Source organism: Mirounga angustirostris, unplaced genomic scaffold, assembly GCF_029215605.1.
Source record: "Mirounga angustirostris isolate CCGP_5_RB_7025 unplaced genomic scaffold, mMirAng1.0.hap1 SCAF_9, whole genome shotgun sequence".
Lineage (NCBI taxonomy): Eukaryota > Metazoa > Chordata > Mammalia > Carnivora > Phocidae > Mirounga > Mirounga angustirostris.
Genome location: NW_026991717.1, coordinates 103,911,615 through 103,925,278, shown reverse-complemented (window position 1 = coordinate 103,925,278; position 13,664 = coordinate 103,911,615). Strand labels below are relative to the sequence as shown.

At 39.6% G+C, this 13,664-nt stretch overlaps 1 long non-coding RNA gene across 1 annotated transcript in view; it reads right to left on the bottom strand.

Annotated features, from left to right (window-relative positions):
- The window catches only part of LOC123861646 (uncharacterized), a 77,021-nt gene extending 64,541 nt beyond the window's left edge, over positions 1–12,480 (bottom strand). The window contains exon 1 of the long non-coding RNA XR_006795080.3: positions 12,457–12,480. This is a non-coding gene — a long non-coding RNA (uncharacterized LOC123861646). The remainder of the gene's footprint in view (positions 1–12,456) is intronic.
- Positions 12,481–13,664: the final 1,184 nt, after the last annotated feature.

Genomic DNA, 13,664 nt, shown 5'->3' with positions numbered 1-13,664 from the left:
CTTTTATGTAAAAAAGACACATGCTACCAAAAAAACCTATGCTGTTTTCCCAGTATTCTACGTAATAATCTACACATGTTATACCTGTGAAGACACAAAATGTTGCCCTTTTTCTTTCAGCTTCCTGAATTGAGACGAATATTTATGCCCACCGAGAAAGGAATTTTGTCATTTCTTATTTGCTAGGGTTGTATATCAAGGCAAGACATTATAACTAACGGATCATTTATGGGCAAGGCCCGGGTTCTAACTTAACCTCTTCCAAAAGGGTAAGTGTAAGAGCATTCCAGGCCATTACAAACCAAATAACCCAAGGAAGACAGGTGAAGGCTAATACCTCTAATGGTACTCAGGAAAATCAATCAGCCAAGACAAATAGAGAAGACTCAGTGTTACCTCGACGAACTGGTGGGTGGTTAAAGGGAAAAAAAGGGAGTGGGCAAAAGGAATATTTAGAAGAGCAACAAAGGATGAAATTCTTTCTAGACCCTTGAGGCAAAGGTTCAAGTTCAGGGTTGAGGTTAATGGGGTTCATAGAGAATAGGCTTCATCTACTGGATCCTAATGATCCAGTTCTTATGGGATTTTTTGTTGTTGTTGTTAATCACCAGGTTTTAAAAACCTAACCTTAAAATAATTGCACTTGAAGTCCTCAGTGGGGAAAATAATATTAATAGATAATATTTGAGTTCTTGCTCTCCTCTCGTTTTACACATTATCATATTTAGTACTTATTAGTATACCCAATTTATGGGTGAGGGAACAGGCTCAAAATGGTTAAGTAATTTGCTCAAGGACACATGGATATGAAGAGGCAGGACCAGAATTTGTAAATGGGTCTGTCTGACTTGGAAGCCCATATTCTCAATCTTTACATTATCCTCTCTTCTCTCCTCACTTCTTCTTGTTGATGGCTAAATCTTCAGGTCACAAAAGATTCTGAAAGTAATTTTTAAGTAGATGGTAAACTAAGTTCTAATGCTCATGTTTCAAAGACACCCAAGACCAAATTCTGCACCTACTGAGTTGCTTAAAGTTCTGTTACTGAGAGGATGGTATCTTAAATTTGGAAATTTTTATGCTGAACCAGAAAAAGAAAGGAAAAAATGGGAAAAGGAAGAGTTTAGTAAGTTTAATATTTACTTAATTTCATTAAATATTTAATTTAATCAATTTGTTCCCATAAAGGTTTGGACAAAATATTTTAGGGCCAGCACATTGATGAAAATACAATAGAAAATGCCAGGTTACATAAGGTGCGTGATGGTAGTGAATGAATTCAGTCAGACAGAAATAATGAACAATCTGAAAAATGAATATATATATGTGTGTATATGTATATATAAATTTTTAAAGAGTATTCCCATTATTATGCCCAGTTAGTCTCTGGAAGGAGCATTTATTTTCTTAATCAGGCATTATTTCTTCTTTTCTGCTACCTAACGCATGTCTTACAAGTCCTAGTTACAAATTTAAAAAATTAATATGGTAGTTGTATCACCTCATTCTTTGAGACGGTTTTCATCTCTGACAGATAAATCCTGCTTCTTCCTTTTTATCATAGAATTTGACATATTTAGGTAACACTGAGCCTGAAGTCCAGTGCTGTTTTCCTAATTTGTCTTTATTACTTTATCCCATAGGTTTGGTCAATGGAAGCCACCCTTCTTCCTCCCCACCTGCCCTTCCTCTCTCTCACATTACAAAAGTTGAGAGCATGGTTTCTTACATACTAGTTAAAATGATTAGTCATTTGTTTGTTTGTTTATTTATTTATTTGGTTAAAGAAAGGCAAATAAAGGAAGTCTGAGGTAAAATAGCTCCCTCTGGGACCTTAGCTTCAGCTGCTTCTCCTTGTTTTAATAAAGTCACTTTTGACCTAAATGTTTTGTCTCCAGAAAACCATGCAGAACTGAATTGATTTCAAAATATTAGGCATATTCTAGTGCCCAAGACCCCGAGGAGTTAAACTGTCTACAGATCATTTAGACCACCCACCAGCAATAGATGCAGGATCTGTCTAAACTCCACAGAAAGGCAAAAGCCTGCCTCTTGCTGTCTTTGCAAATTGTGCCCAGGAGGCTTTGCTCCCCTTTAGAACTGCTGAGCTGGACAAGAATTTTACTCCTCTGGCCTAGTGTCACTCGCAGGTGGGAGGGAAAGGAAAATTAAGACACAAATTCCATTGCTAGTGAATAAATGTTGGACCCAGGAGACAGGTTTATCTAAAACTGGGGAAGGGAATTTTGGGCTTCACATACTTATGCACTGTGCTTCCATTCAAATGATTCTTTCTTTCTTTTTTTTTCTCCAACACATCAGTTCCCATAAAAAGCATTCTCTTTTTAGTAGCCTAATCAAACATGAAATAAGAAAACTTCCATGTTGAAATTACTTTCAGGGCACCTGGGTGGCTCAGTTGGTTAAGCGACTGCCTTCGGCTCAGGTCATGATCCTGGCGTCCTGGGATCGAGTCCCACATCGGGCTCCCTGCTCAGCAGGGGGTCTGCTTCTCCCTCTGACCCTCTTCCCTCTCGTGCTCTCTGTCTCTCATTCTCTCTCTCTCAAATAAATAAATAAAATATTAAAAAAAAAAGAAATTACTTTCAAATCTTGTTTATGGGTCATGCAAACAAAACACTCATATTTCTTTGTATTCAAATCCAGATTTTAATGAAAAATTGATGCCTCATCTTATTCACAAAATGACTTTTGGTTGTGTCCAAAAGAGCCGATTCACTCTTAAGAATTTGGCACTCCTAGTGGCATTTAAAAGAATAGAGGCTGTGAAAGTGTGGTAGGCAGAATTCTAAGAATGACCCCTAAAGACTCACTTTCCTGTGGATACGATGGCACATCACTCCTGTGATCATGCCACATTGCACGGCAAAAGGAATTTGGAGGATATAATTAAGGTTTGACCTTAAAATAGAGATCACTTAGGTGAGCTAGGTCTAATTACATGATCCCTTGAAAAGCAGAGAATTTTCTCTGGCTGGTGACAGAAGTCAGAGAGACCCCCCCACCCCCACTTAAGAATGACTGGACACACCACCGCTCACGAAGATGGAGGGACCACATGATGAGAAACGAGTGCAGCCTCTAGAATATGAGAACGGTCCCCAGCTGGCCACCAACAGTGAACTGGATTCTTAAATAGCCTGAATGAGCTTAAGAGCTGATTCTTCCCTCTAAGCCTCCAGATAAGAACCTGGCCAAACCTCACAAGGACTTCTGACCTACAAAATGGTGAGCTAATAAATGGGTGTTGCTTTTAAGCCAGTAAGTTTGTGGCAATTTGTTTTGTAGCAATAGAAAACTAATATGGAAGGAGGTGAAGGGGATCTTTAAGGGACATGAAGAGTCCCAAAGTAATAAGTGCATCCCTGGAACAAGCATCTGCCTTAGAAGGGGAGGAGATGCTCGAGCTGGGAATATCGTGCAGATATATTAATTCTGAGGTAATTCCTAATATGTTATTTGATAGCCATGTTCCATCTGCTGTTTTTGAATCTGCTCCTCAGAATCCACTCCTCCACTCCAAACCCACTCTAGGAGGAGGACAAAGAGATTGGTGAGCCTCCCTGACCAGGCCAGCCACATGCAGCACTTTGGGCACATTTGTCCCTTCCTGTCCCACATGAGTCCTTCTGCCTTTCAGGAGATGAAGGCTATGAGACTGTTCTCTCCTGGATACCTGCTCTTGCCACACCATCAGTCAATCCCGACTGGCTCCTCCAGCCCCACTAAACATGCTGTTAGTTGATGGACCCACTTTCTCCCCTGTCCAAGGAAGTGGAAACGAGAACGACCCAGAGAGGTCCTTATTAGACTTCATGGAAAGGGTGTTACTGGTACCCCCAGGGGAAGCTGAGATCCATGACCAGGGAATCCAAGGAGAAAAACAGCAGGAGCTGTGATCAGTAGCCAGAAAGCACAAGCTAGCCAAAAAGACAGTCCCAGGAGACGGTGGGTGAAAAGTAAAGACACAGACCAGCCCAATCTCATTTTGTTGAGAAGATCATACTGGGCTGAGTCACTTTAAAAGATGAGATACATACCTATTGGACCTGGCACTGTGCTCCCATGTATCACTTTGAAATCTCATGCACTGGAATTTCAGTGTTTTCAGTCTTACTATGTTGACATCTTTTTTGCACTGACACTGTCACACTCTCTCTTCATCTCAAAAACTTCTCTTAGCTTTCCTGGTATCAGCCTCTCCTACTAAATCTCTGGTTTCTTCTCTTTTTGAGATTGTTTGCCTCTACTCACCCTTAAAATTGGCATTCCACAACGACCCATCCTTGCCCAGCTTCTCACTCTCTCCATTCATCCTAGGTTGTTATTTCATTCACTCCTATGGCTTGGTTTCAACACCCACGGATCTGATGACTCCTCCATGTCTATCCCTAATCCATTCCTGTCTTAAGTTTGGGAAATATACATACAACCATCTCTTGGACACTGCAAGCTGGATGTTCTATTGGTACCTCTAACTCAACATGCCAGCTCCCCAAACCATGTTCTTCCTCCTCGTCCCTTATCTGGGATCTAGCATCACACACTGACTGTTAATTATAAATCTATCTGTTCTGGATGTCGAATTCTCATTCTCACAGCCTGAGACCCAAGTTATTTAGGTTAATAATAAATAGTTAACATTTAATGAAGAACAGTCAACCAATTTATGCTTTAGCTTTAAGCAAAAGAAATAGAGATGGCCAGAAAAGAAAGGCCAGTTTTAGAACATCAATAGCTGGCAGGGACGTAGGTGAGAAGTGTTTCCCTGATCAAATCTATATGCCAATAGGAACAGACCTTTCATGGGGAAAGCTGCTTTAGACTAGACAGTCTGACAGAGAGAGGATAATCTTCTTCTAAAAATTCTCTCAGCTGAGTCATAGGAGCTCATGCTTCTCCCTAACCTGTAAAAGTTTGGTCCTTTGCTGATTCAAAACCAGGATCCTGGTCATTTTCTTACCTGAGGCCACCTCCCTCATAGCTTCAGCTTCCTAGCAAGGTGCCAGGATTTCCTGGCACAAATAGCCCATAGATAGGGCTTCCGCCCACCCCACCCCGCCTACTCCAGTCCACTTCTGCTTATTTCTATCTTTTCACACAAGCCAGGAAGATAATTTACACACACCTCTTGTTACTATTCCATTTAATTATAATATAATCCTACATATGCAAACATGACAACAGCAATCATGTTTTATTCCAAGTTGTAATTGCATGTAGCAATCATATGCTTTCACTAAATTATTTCCATCAAGCATACAGAGCACCATCATCTCTAGCATACCAGAAGGCCCACCTGCAGCCTCCCACCCCCATCAGAAAAACCCATTTGAGTTTCACGTACTTGCTTGGATGTTTCATCCAGTGGTCCTTCCCCTCATCCCCCCCGCCCCCCCCGCCACATTTCTACATGCTGAATCTGTGTGAATTCAGCTCCACTGTTCCTTTTTCTTTCTCATCAGCATCAGAGACCCCGAGATATTGAGTGGTCTGCTCACCACTCCCCTCTTGCTTTTGTGCATAGGAATGCTCTCAGCTGGGCTTTCTCCTTTCCCTATGTTCATTCTGAATCTCATTTCTCACTCTAGGAATTGTGCATTCTTTGCTTTATTTTCCCTCAACTCCTTTTCTACATTACATCATTGGAAACGAGCCTAGAAATTAGTCAAGTCATGTCCATAGACATGAACACTAGAGAAAGAAAACACGAGATAGTGAGGTGGTGAATTACTAAGCACTGGGGTCAGCAAGTGTCTGAATTTTTGCTTCTGCTCTTCAAAGTTTTTGCTATTGGGTACATTCCAAGTTAGGCCTCAAGCCATTACCAGAACAGGTCATCTCAGTAGGTTTTTCTTTTACTTTTTTCCAAAGATGTTATCAATCAAGCTTTCCCAAAGGTTCACGGGCTGTTAGCAAAGCAAAAGGGAGCCTCAGTGTCTCAGACACAGGATTACCATCTGCTACAGGAAGCAGGGCTGAAACCAGGAGGATTTGGCCTTGCACTGTGTCTCTGTGTTTGAGAAAAAGCCTGAGAGAGCTCTGGGGACCTGAAAACAACCAGCATGACATGACCATTTGAAAAAGAAATCCTGGAGCATTCCAGAGACATGAAGACAAGCTCAGTACTGTGCAGCCAAAGGAGATCACTCCTCGGGGACTGGTTTGCGGAATTGAGAGAAATGACTTTTAAGAAGTGGCTGTCTGAGTGAGAACAATTAGGGACTTTCTTTTTCTTTTAGGACTGAGCTGCATGCTCACTAGTCTTAAATGCAAAGGTTGAATATAAAATGAAACAGAAAAAAAGAAATATGTTTCCCAACTGTCTGCATGTGGTCAGCTGCCAATCTGCCGAGCCTGGGCGGTGATTCTCGCCCTAAAATCAGCAGAGAGATGGGTCGCATGTTCTTGTTGTTTCTCATCAGTGTTACATTTTAGCCATTTCAGTTGTGAAAGGCTTTGAAGTTTAACAGGAAAGACAACAAATTGTGGTCAGAGTTTGGGATTATAAACTCACTTCTATTCTACTGAGGCAAAAAGGCACACAGTTTCTCCTAGCCTTGGTTTCCGGATTCATAAAGTGAAAAAATAATAATTCTGCTTCAGGGATGACTTCTTACTGTTATTCGGGTCCTGGTTGAAATGTCCCTTCCTCCGAGAGATATCCTATCTGAAGTATCTCCCTCTCTCCAACCACGTGGCCGCTTTCTGTCACATCATCCAGTTCCAAGTCCTTCCTCAAACTCTGCTTTTACATTTATCTGTTGCCTGTCTCCCCCAATTAAACTATAAAGACTATGAGGGTAAAGACCTCTTATCTGTTTTGATTTGTTGATTCATTCAACAATTATTGTTTAGTGGCTTCTGGGCGCCAGACGCTGCTCAGTGACTGGGGATGCATCAGTAAAGTAAGGAGATTAAGATCCTGTTTTCTAACAGAGAATTCAGGCCTTGAACAAATGAGCAAATAATTTACAACATGTCCAGTGGTAATAGGTGTTCTGAAGAAGGATAACGTTTTTAAAGGAATGAAGTAGACCATTGTGGGGGGTATAATTTATACAGAGTGGTCAGGGGTGGCCTAAGGAGATGACATTTTAACAGAGACCTGGAGAAAAGGCAAGAGTAAGATGTGCAGATACCCGGAGCTAGTGTTTTCCGGGAAGTAGGAGCACTAAGGGCAAGAGCCTTGGGTGTTTTTTTTCCAAAAACAGCAAGGGCAGTGTGGCTGGAGACGAGAGAGTGAGGGCCCAATGGGAGGAGATGACAGGGGAGCCCAGCTCATGGAAGCACCTGTGATTTATGGTAAGGGCTTTTGATTTTATTCTGAAAGAGATGGGAAGATGGGCTAGTTCAGGGTAAAAGGGTAACTTCTGTTTTCTTTGGCTCACTATGACAGCTGTGTGGAGAGGAGACTGAAGAAGGTCCTTTTTTTTTTTTTAAAGATTATTTATTTGAGAGAGAGAGAGAATGGGGTGGGGGGAAAAGGAAGAGAATCTCAAGCAGACTCCCTGCTGAGGGCGGAGCCAGAGGTGGGGCTCCACTTGGGCTTATAGTGGGGCTCAAGGCATGGCTCCAGGCAGGGCTCCATACAGGGCTTGATCCCATGACCCTGAGATCATGACCCCAGCTGAAATCAAGAGTTGGATGCTTAAATGACTAAGCCACCCAGGCACCCCTTGAAGAAGGTCTTAATGGAAGCAATGTGACTGTCGAAGTTATTTATAGCAATGATCCAGATAAAAAATAAAGGTGTTTTGAATGGGTGGCAGCAATGGTGGTAGTGGGAAGGGCTTCAATTCCAGATATATTTTAGAGGTAGAGGCTACAGGATTTCCTGACAGATGGGGCAAGCAGGGGAGTAGGGAGAGAGAAGAATCAGGAACGTCTCCCGGGTTTTGGGGGTGCCTAGTTGGCTCAGTCAGTAGAGTATACAAGCCTTGATCTAGGGGTTGTGAGTTCAAGCACCATGTGGGGCAGAGAGCCTACTTAAAAAAAAAAAAAAAAAAAAAAAAAAAGAATGTCTCCCTAGGTTTTGACCTGAACAACTGAAATGGAGATAGAGAGCTAGAGAGGCTTAGCGGAGGAGAAGATTGATATGAGAAGTGTGGAGGCAGGGGTGAATTTGATTTGACATATTAGTTAACTTTGAAATACATATTAGAAACCCAAGTGGAAATGCTGAATCAGTTAGACATACTAACTCAGAAGTTTGAGGGATTCTATAAAGACCGGAGATATAAATTTGGGCAGGATCAACAAAGAGATAAAATTTGAAATCATCTCTTTCATCACTGTACCCTTGGTGCCCAACACAGTATGGACACTCAATAAATATTTGTCAAATTAATGAATGAGTGAGGATAAAATGAGATGATGGGTATGCAAGTGTCTTTCAAACTGTAAGCGCCTCTGCAAATAAAAGGTTAGACATAATATTATAGTACGATTATCTTACAAACAGAAAACCTCTGAATGAGCAATAAAGATTTAGCAAAAGCACAACTAGAAATCTTGCTTCTAACAGAAACAAACTCCAGATGGCTTCTTTCCTCCACCCCTTTTTGAATTTAAAGTTGATACTGTCTAATACTGTAATTAAGGGCAGTAAAGCACCATAAAAAACCCTGAATACTAGTAGAAATATAGCCATGGTTTTTCTCTAATCATGGCTCTTCAAATTGTCAAAAAGATTTTCAAACTGTTTTGAAGCAATTTTTCAAACTGTTTCAAAAGGAGTACTTTTTCAAAAACTACATGGGTTTTGTATGGACTTTCCCACCCCAGATCACGCCATAACTCTAAATTCAACTGGCATTATTTTGCATTAAATAAAAGATAGCCCCGGCTTCTTTCTATTTGCCTTTTAGGTCATAGCCTGATACTTTCACTAAAAAAAAAAGTCACTTGATGGGGCACATGGGTGGCTCAGTTAGTTAAGCATCTAACTTGATTTCAGCTCAGGTCATGATCTCAGGGTCGTGAGATAGAGCCCCCCAACAGGTGTCATGCTCAGTGCAGAGTCTACTTGAGATTCTCTCTCTTCCCCTCCCTCTGGCCCTCCCCCACTCAGGCACGTGCTCACCCCCACTCTTTCCCTCTCTCTCTCTAAAATAAATAAATAAATATTTTTTAAAAGACAAAAGAGTAGTTTGATGAATTTTATTGGGGAAACTATTGCTTTGGGACTTAAGCAACAATCTGGTAAAATTCTCTGGACCTTTTTTTTTTTTTTTTTAAGATTTCATTCATTTATTTGTTAGAGAGAGAGAGAGAGTGCACAAGCAGTCAGGCAGAGGGAGAAGCAGGCCCTCTGCTGAGCAGGGAGCCTGATGCGGGGCTCGATCTCAGCACCCTGGGATCATGACCTGAGCCGAAGGCAGACGCCTAACTGACTGAGCCACCCAGGCATCCCTTCTCTGGACTTTCTAAAGCACATGATAGAAATTAGAAGTTGCAAGTTATATTCCCTCTACTGATTATAGAAATATAACAAAGGTAAGGGTTTTCTGCCTATGAGAGCTGAGCATTGGATATGAAGACTTAAAGTTTCCTGGACCAAGAAAGGAGGTAGTCAGGTAGATGGGTGGATGAGTGGATGGATGGATGGGGAGTAGTGAGTGTTGAGAGAAAGAGAAGCAGGAAGATATGGAAGCGTAAAAGGGAAAATGAGACATTCTGACTTTTAACAAGGGGCCAAAACAATTCAATAGGGCAAGGACAGTCTTCACAATCAACTGGTACAATTGATAACCCTACTAGAAAAATAAACCTGAGGCTTACTTCACAATTTGCAAAAATTAACTTGAAATAAATCATATATATAAATGTAATATCTAAATCTATAAAATGTATAGAAGGAAACAGAAGAAAAATTTTTGACTTTGATTTAGACAGGGTTCTTGTGACATAAAAAGCATGAATCATAAAAGAAAAAATTATATATTAAACTTTATCAAATTTTTAATAGTTTTCTCTTTGAAAATCAATAGTCAGAAATTGGAAAATCATGCCAAAGACTGGGACAAAGTATTTGTTAAACATATATCTGATAAAAGGCCTTCTACTTGGAATAAATAAATAAACAAACAAATCTTACAACTCAAGAATTTTTTAAAAATTTTAACAGACAAATATTTGAACACACTTTTCAGATAATATGAAAATGACAAGCATATGAGAAGATGTTCAACATCATTCATCATCAGAGAAATTCAAGTTGAAATCACAATGAAATACCACTCCATACCTAACAGCAAGGCTCAAATTTTAAAAACAACAACAAAACAAAACTGACAGTGACATCTATTCTTTAACCATGAGGAAATAATAGGGACTAAACTGGAAACTGGTGAATAGAAAAACTGTGGCAGGTTCATACACATACACCTACATATTACTCAGCTGTAACTACTGACACATGGCAGAACATGGATGAATCCCCAAAGCATTATGCTTAGTTAAAGAAGTTAAACACACACACACAAAAACTCTTTTCTGCTTAATTCCATTTATATGTTGTTATTTTTTTAAAGGCAAAACTACAGAAACATAAACAGGTCAGTAGTTACCAGGACCTGGGGGTCGTAGGAGGAAAGTGACTGCAAAGGGGCAAGAGAGAACATGTTGGGGGGACAGAAAGGTTCTATATCCTCATTGTGATAATGACTACATGTCTGTATAAATTTGTCACAACTCATAGAATTGTACACTTAAAAATTGGTAAATCTTATTGTATGTTAATTATATCTCTATAAAGCTGACAAAAGATATTCATTTGATGAGATTAAGACATACTGGACCATCAACAAGAGAGGATCAGTAAACTAGAAGGAAAATCAATAGAATTTATCCAAACTGAAACACAAAGAGAGAATAAAGTTTTAAGAAATGAATAGAACCTCAATGACTTTTGGGCCAGGAACAAGCATTCTAACAGAAAAGTACTTAGAGCCTCAGAAGGAGAGGAAAGGGTGAAGAAGGCAGATAAAAATATTTGAACAAGTATTGGCCAAAAATATTCCAAATTTAATTAAAAATATCCATCAACAGATGTCATGAGCTTAGTGAACCTCAAGCGGATAAATATAAAGAAAACCAAAACAAGGCACATCATAATCAAGGTGCTGAAGGCTCCAGATAAAAGCAGCCAGAGGAAAAAAGACATATGACATTTGTATTAAGAATGACGGTTGACTTATTGGAAACAACGTAAACCCAGAGAACAAAACTTCCAAGTGCTTAAAGAAAAACTGGTCAAGCTAGACTTATATGTGCAATGGAAATGGTCTTCCGAAATCAGGGCAAAATAAAGACATATCCAGATAAATGAAAGCTGAGAGAATATGGTCCCAGGAGACTCACACCCATAAGAACTCAAAGAAGTTACACAGAGTGAATGGAAATGACACCAGATTTACAGGAAGGAATATTAACACACCAAAGATAGTAAATATGTGGTTAAATATAAAGACTACTTTTAGTTAACTTCTTTAAAAGATCATTGACTACATAAAGCATGTGACATTATAACAATGTAACAAATATAGAGTTAAATTGACAACACCATTATCACAAAGATGAGATGGAAGGTAATGGAATAAGGGTGAATATTGTAATCCCTAGAGCAACCACTAAAACAAGAATACAGAAGTTGTAGTTCAAAATCCAGTAGAGGACCTAGAATACTATAATAAATAACATTTTGTTAATTCATGATAAGGCAGAAAAGAAGGAATAGGGGAAGAACAAAGGGGACAAACAGAAAGTAGATTTATACCCAACCATATCAATAATTTATATTAAATGTCAATAGACTAAACACTTCTGTTAAAGACAGAGCTTATCTAATTGGATTAAGAAAACCAAAACCAAATACATGTTGGTTTCAAGTGATGCACTTTAAATATAAAGACTCAGATAAACCCTTAGTGAGAAGAAATTGAGGAAATACACATCTTCAATATCAGGAATGATAGAAAAGACATGTCTACTGATCCTGCTGGTATAAAAAGGACCAAGCCAGTTACATTCATATTGAAGGCTTACAACCTAATATTGTATGTATCCCAACTGGCTAAATATTCATCAAGCCACAGATTGTGCTAAACAGTTCAGGTACATCCTTTTATTTAGTCCTCTCACAATCCTGTAGTGTAGATATATTTTTGTTCAAAATTTATAGATGAGAGAAATCAAGGCTGGCAGAGGGTAACTGACTTGCCCAAGGTCAGACAGCTTGTTACTAGCAGAACCACTTCCTTACTGAACTAACATTTTCTGGATATTCCTAGCCTCATAACTGTCTCATTAGAATGAGTTTTAAAGTATATATTATATTTTAAAGGAAGAACAGGTCTTGTTTTTATTTATTTATTTTTTCTGAAACAATCTTACAGCCTGAAGGTCTTGAAGGAAGAATGGAAAACTACTCACTGACTTGCTGCCACTGTTGCCATGGGAACCTGAAAAGAGATTACATACACATCAATGTTACAACTCCATCTTTTAATAAGTGCAGAACATAACCACAGGCTGCTGACTCCTCGTGGAAAACTCCCTGAAAAATCCATCTAATCAAAAATCTCCACAGCTTTTCTAATACAAAAATCCCAATTCACACAGTAAGCTGAACTTTGCCAGATGGGGTGGATAATGATTCTCTTTTCCTAAACTGCTGTCCATCCTCTGCCTATTGAGAAGTGAATCAGACAAAAAAACAAAAACAAAATTAAAATAATACTGAAAAGCATGAACAGGGGGCTACAATGCACCGGATGATTATGTCCTAAGAGCCAGATCAAGGGGTGCTGGAGAGAGAGCTATGGGCACTGATTTAAAGCAATGGTAAACGTTACTGAGACAAATGGGCAAATGTAAATTAGTCTCTGACAATGGAGGCAGCAGCTTCCACTAAAATCACAATAAAACATTCCTTGGCAGTGCAGACTTATCTCTGTTGACTATTTCTATGATGCTGAGGTATAGACATTGTCAACTCAAAGTCGGCTGTCAAAGTAAGGATGAAATTCTTAAATTCAATAAAGCATATGTCTATTTATAAAGAAAGAGTGATGTCCTTTTTTATCTAAATTTAGGCTTTTAATATTCCTCCCCAGAAGCTGATTTGAAAAGTCACAAAAGAAAACTGAAGCAAGAATTGTAGGTACAGAAAAGTAAGATGTGATTTGCCAATTTTTTTCATGACATATGACTCTGGCTCAGCCAGCAGAAATGATTTAGAAAATATGTTAATTACAGTTTCATTTGGTTGCAAATGGCAGAAGTCCTAAAGTAACAAGGGTTTGAACAACACAAAATTTTATTTCTCTCTTATTTAAAAGTCTGCATAGATCATGTAGGGCTGATATGGCAGCTCCACAATCATCAGAGACCCCGTCCCCCCCCTCCCTTTATTGTTCCGCCATTCCCAACCTGTGCTCCAAGATGGTGATTGGAATGGCAGACCACACATTCACAGGAGAGCCCACAAGAAGGGGAAAGGAATGAAGGCTGCTCCCTTTCCTTCTAAGGACACTGCTCTTCAGTGTCAGACACTTCTATCTATACCCCACTGGTCATGTCAGGTGTGACTGGGCCCACCCCTATGTGCCACAGACAAGCGGGACCTCACGTGTTGAATA